The sequence below is a fragment of the Choloepus didactylus genome, chromosome 2, assembly GCF_015220235.1.
Source record: "Choloepus didactylus isolate mChoDid1 chromosome 2, mChoDid1.pri, whole genome shotgun sequence".
Taxonomy (NCBI): Eukaryota; Metazoa; Chordata; class Mammalia; order Pilosa; family Megalonychidae; genus Choloepus; species Choloepus didactylus.
Genome location: NC_051308.1, coordinates 237,308,227 through 237,314,226, shown reverse-complemented (window position 1 = coordinate 237,314,226; position 6,000 = coordinate 237,308,227).

Genomic DNA, 6,000 nt, shown 5'->3' with positions numbered 1-6,000 from the left:
CTGCAGCTGTGAGGATTCAGGTCAGACTCAAGTAAGCAGATGAGTGTGCATGCCCCACCCCCACACACCCCTACACACTTACATTTGGAAAGGGCCTTTGTGGTGGTTTCAAGACTGGGTGCACCTGGCCCAGGTAAGGCTGAAGCACCATCTTCCCAGGTAACTCATCTACTCTCACCCCCTCACTGTCCTTTCCAGCATTTCTACCTGTGTCCCTGCCCTTTGGCCTCTAAGCCACAGCCCTTTGGGGAGAGCTGTGACCAGTCCCCATTCACAAGCCCCCCACCCCCCACCTCTCTTCTGTGTGATAAACCCAGTTGGGGACTTGATTTTCCTCCCTGTGCCCCTCAAAATCTGATAGATACCAGAGTCTTTAGTGAACATCTGGTATGCACCCAAGGCCTTACATGGAATAAATCTAACCCTATGGGATTAGTATTATTATATCCATTTAAGAGAAAAAGAAAAAAAAATGAGACCCAGAGAGGGTAAATTAAACTTCCCCGAGGCAACTCCATTTGCCAGTGGTGGAAATCAGATTTGAACCCAGGTCCCGCCTGCACTTTTTTCTGACCATGCTCACTGCTCCCTTGCCCACTGCTCAAAGCTGGAGGGTGTGCAATGCGGGCAGGTGGAGAAGGCTGGGAGAATTCTGGGAAAGCTTCCTAGGCGCAGAGCACTTCAGAATTCCTCCAGCATCCCCCCTCCTCAGGTCCACAAGCCCTACCAAGGGCCCAGGTGGAGTCGTCCATCTCCTGCCACTGCCTCCTCCTCCCTGGAGAGGAATGGGCCAGGGAGGGGCTGCTGGGCAAGGCATGCTGCAGGGGTGCAGAGGAGGGGGGTAGGGTGGCACACAGGGCAGGGACGGAGTCAGAGGCAGAAGGAAATAAAGTTCAGGAGTCACTAAGGACCCCAGGGAAAGAAGGAGCCCAGCTCACCCTTAGAAGGGAAACTTTCCATCCTCAAAGAGAGCCCAAGAAAAAATGGGAGGGGTCCCTCCTGTGCCACAGCACCCCCAGCTCTGCTGCACCCTCTCTCTTCCCTCCGACCTTTCCCTCCTCCCTTTCATCTGATTTGCTCCCTTTACCTTCCTCAACTGCCTTTGCCTGCTCTGGATAACCCCCTAAATATCCTAGAGGTGGTGAGAGGGTGCCATCTGAGTCCAAGAGACAAGGTTTTTATTCCCTGCAGGGCCCTGGATCTGGGGACAGTTAAAGCATGACCCAGGGCTTGGCGCTGCCACCTCCCTGAACCCTCAGAAGGAATCCCTGGGAGCTCCCACTCCCCATCCTTTGCAATGCTGCAGGAATGCAAAACACCAGAAATGGATTGGCTTTTATAAAGGGGGGTTTATTTGATTATGCAGTCACAATCTTAAAGCCATAAAATGTCCAAGGTAACACATCAACAGTTGGGTACCTGCACTGGGGGATGGTCAATGGTGTCTGGAAAATCTGTTAGCTGGGAAGGCACGTGACTGGCGTCTGCTCCAAGTTCTGGTTTCAAAACGGCTTTCTCCTGGGACATTCCTCTCTAGGCTGCAGCTCCTCTTCAAAGTGTCACTCTCAGTTGCTCTTGGGGCGTTTGTCCTCTCTTAGCTTCTCCAGAGCAAGAGTCTGCTTTCAACAGCCGTCTTCAAACAGTCTCTCATCTGCAGCTCCTCTCTCAGCTCCTGGGTGTTCTTCAGAGTGTCCCTCTGGGCTGTGGCAAGCTGGCTCCTTCTGTCTGAGCTTATATAGTGCTCCAGTAATCAAGGCCCAAGCTGAATGGGCAGGGCCATGCCTCCACGGAAATTACCTCATCAGAGTTATCACCTACAGTTGGGTGGGTCACATCTCCATGGAAACACTCAAAGGATTCCAGTTTAATCAGCACTAAAATGTCTACCCCACAAGATTGCATCAAAGAATATGCCTTTTCATGGGGGACATAATACATCCAAACCAGCACACTCAGAGAGGTTTGGAGCCTTACCTAGGCTCACACAGCCGGGAAGGCGAGCAGCTGGTCACTGCCTCCAGTCCTGAGCAGGGACCTGCGTGCTCTGCCAGACCCCAACTCCCAGTCTGCCACTCTGTGCTCATCTGCACCTCTCCCCTCTGGCTCCTGAGATCCCATGTTTCCTGGAGGGCAGGGCCCAGCCAGTCAGATCAAGGCCCTAAGGACCCCCTGAGAGCCTGGGCTCTGCCAGCTTTGCCCACTTACCACCTCATTTCCTCCCCAGGTCTGGAGCCTTCCCCATCCCTACCCCTGCACCACTGCCCTCCCATCACCACCACCCCCTCCAACCTGGCCTCTCCTCCCAGCCCTTCCTCCCCACCCAAAGTAAACAGAGCCAGGGACACTAATCTCCTTCCCCACCACCCTGTACGCACACCTGGTGCCAAGCGTGGACCCAAAAGGAGGCTGACTCTCAAGAAGGAACCAGGCACCCCATGTTCCTTCACTCCCTGCTTGCCTCAGTTTCCTCATCTGTAAGTGGAAAGGCACAGGAGGTTGCCTTGGTTACCCCAAAGACAGAACCTGCTGGTACTCAGTGGTGGGTGTGAAACAAAACGCCCCTTTTCTCCATCCTCTTCCTCTTCCTTCTACCTTCATCCCTGGGGGCAACTTTCAATTAATAGAGTTGAGCACATTGGAATCTCTCAGAATGGGGTTGGTGGGGGGGTTAATATGAAAAGGTGACTGCAATGTAATGATGTGGCTTTACGTCTGGGGGAATATAAGACAGACACCCAGTGTTTTCACATACAGGCTAGAGATGATAAAGCTTGGCAAAATCTTCTCGGCCGTTGGGGATACTTCCTGCGTGAGGTGGATCAGACTGGGGGTGGGGCCAGAGGAGGGCAGGGGTGACAAGGGTGAGCAGTGCCACCATGGGGCAAGTTCCATGCCCCACTCCCCAGGCCCCTACCCCGTCTCCCTGGCCAGCCTCAGCCCCTGCACAACAAGAGACTGGACCAGAAGAAGCTCCCTCCCTGGCAACTCCCTCGGCCTCAGCTCATTAGCCCTGAAAACCCTGCTCAAATCCAAGGGGAGGCTTTTCAGCGAAAATAGCTCCATCTCGGGCTAGTTGTTTCCTCTCTTCCCCACATCATTAGTGCAAGGGCAGCCCCGGCAGCTCCCAGGCTGTGTGGGGTGAGGAATGCCCCCCCCCCCGAGGGAGGAGATGGAGCGGGAGACCATGGAGGTGGTAGGGGGAGTCCAGGAAGAGCCCCTTGCACCCTGCCCAGGAGGACACTGCATATGTCCCTTGGTGAAAGCAGAAAGCAAGCACGGTCAGCCACGCTGCGGTTGGCGGAGTGTGCCAGCACCCACTCATTCCCACGTGGGGCATGTGAGAGGCGGGACTCTGTGTTAGGATTTCTGCCCTCACCCAGCCACCTTCTTCAAACCACACAGCATCAGCCCCACTCCCCTGGAGTGAACGGGCCTGGGATGAAGCCACATAGAGCTGAGAGATGGAGAGAAAAGCCAAGTTCCGAATACACCATTGGAGCCTCTGGATCCAGCCATACCTGAAAGGACTCCGTTCCGGCCTTTTCCATTATGTGAGCCAGAAAATTTGCTTTTTGATTAAACCATTTTGAATTTCATTCTGTCATTTGTAGCTGACAGAGTGGCAACCAGTACAAGGATGTTAATTAACCCCAGTTTTCAGATGAGGAAACTGAGGCCCGGGGAAGTTAAGCTACTTGCCCCAGGTCACACAGCTGTGAACAGGCAGAACCAGTGCTCCATAAGGGAAAGTCCACTTGAGGTTCTCCAGGGGGGGTGGGGAGGGAGACTGGGGTCATTTCCAGCAGGACCCAGAGGACAAGAAACAATAAAGTAGGAGGTTGCCATCATTACCAACTCACTGTGTGACCTCAGACAAGCAACCTCCCCTCTCTGAGCCTCAGGCGGGCACAGCTCATCCCTGCACCATGCAGGCAGGGTGGCTACCACTTGGGACCCCCAACCCCAGAGTTCTGTGAGCAGAGGGTTTCCCCAGTCTGGCCAACAGAAGCCCCAGTGGCTGGACCCCCACCAACACACACAGCCCACCTGGTTTTAAATGTCTCTCAAAGACCAAATTCAATTTGGCCTAACTCCACCAGCTCTGCAGTGCAGAATTCGTCAGATGAGAAGCCTGCTTTTCAGGGAATAATTCATTTTTCCAGTGTTAGAGAGGGTAGTAATCGATCCGGGAGGCCAACACCTCCCTCCCTTCCTCTCTCCCTCCCCGGGACGGTCTGATTTCAAATGCAGAGCCGAGATGCTGGGTCAAACGCACAGCAATAAATAGGAGGGGGGCTTCTGCTTTAATATATTGGATTATTCCACTCCATGGTGACAAAAAACAAGATTTAATTCCCCAAGAAACGTCAGCCGAGAAAATCATTTTCCCTGACTACTTCCTCCTTCCTTTTTTTTTTCTCTTTTTTCAAAGGCATCTTTGTCTTTCTGCAGGCTTTGAAGGCCTCTCTACCCCCACATCACCAAAACTTCCCCGACACTGCCCACCCTGGCAAGGGTCCTGTTCCCCTGACTTGGAGAATATTCCGGACCCTCTCCCCCCATCCCCCTCGATCATGGATCCCTGAGGACAAAGACTTCTTTTTGAATTCAGCTGTGACTACAGTGCTTAGCACACTGATGAATTATGACCATAAGCTCCAGGAAAAGACCAGTTAGTGCTCCAGCTCCAACTGATGGCACAGAGAGCCAAGAGCTGGCAAGGGGAGTAATTTACCTTCAACTCCTGCTCAGGTCAAGATGCCACTCACCCCCTCCTCCGGGAAGCTTCTCTGACTGAGGGCTAGGTTGCACGTCCTCCTCTGGGTTCCCAAAAAACCTTGGGCTTCCCCATCACAGCCCTTTTACGATCAGGCTGTAGTTGCCAGACTGGCTCATTTTATTTATTTAACAAACTTGTATATAACACTTTCTATTTGCCAGACACTGCTCTAAGTGTTTTACCAATGTTCATTCATTTGATCCTGATAATAACCCTATGAGGTAGGTATGATGATCCCCCATTTTACAGATGAGAAAACTGAGGCACCAACTGGTCAAGTGACTTGATTGAGGTCACACAGCCAGGGAGAGTCAGAGCTAGGAATCCAGGGCATTCTCCTGCTTTAGTCTGGAAGCTCCCAGGGGATAAAGAACACGTCAGTTCAACATTGCAAACTCAGAACACAGAAGGTGCTCAATAAATGCTTGAATGCTAGGTGTTTTCACAAATGAGCCCCAGGCTTATCCTTGGGGCTGAGCCTGAATGTATGATTGTGGGACATAGAAAAGCCCACTGGCTCCCACTGGACCCGGAGGCCCCTGCCTCCACCCCCGCACTCCCCACAGGACTGGAATCCCCCCCACCCCCACGAGAGTCAATCACCTGGAGAAGCAGCTTGGTGTGGGGCAAGTTCAGGCTCTGGAGTGAGAGAGGCCTCAGCTGGCTTCCAGCTTTGCAACATCCTAGCTGTGTGACCTCAGGCAGACGTGCAGGCCTCTGAGCCTCCGCTACATTATTTCATCTCTAAAATAAGGACGATACGAGTACATAGATGTGCTGGGAGGATTAAATAAAACAATGCACAGACAGTGCTGTGAACCTGCCTAACACATAGTGAGCACTCAGTGGTCGTGAGCTACCACCAATGGTAAGATGTGGACTTCGACTGGAGATACTCTGCCACCCAAGAAAATAATAAAAAACCTTATCAATCCAAGCAAACAAAGCAAGCTCTGTGATCTGAATGGAAGGGTGGAATTTTCTTGATAGCCATAGTAAGATGGGTGAGTTGCCAAGAACTACAAAGAAGAATTTTGCAAATCACACACAATCCATTTACTTCTGGGAGTTACTGAGATGTGGGAGAGTCTGAAACAGGGACTTACTAGACCAGAAAGAGCATCTGACAAGTGTTTCATTCATTCAGCAAGCGTTTTTTGAATGCCTTTCGTGTGCGTGAAGAAACAGAGTTGGGACAGGGCACAAGCGTTGGGGGCCTT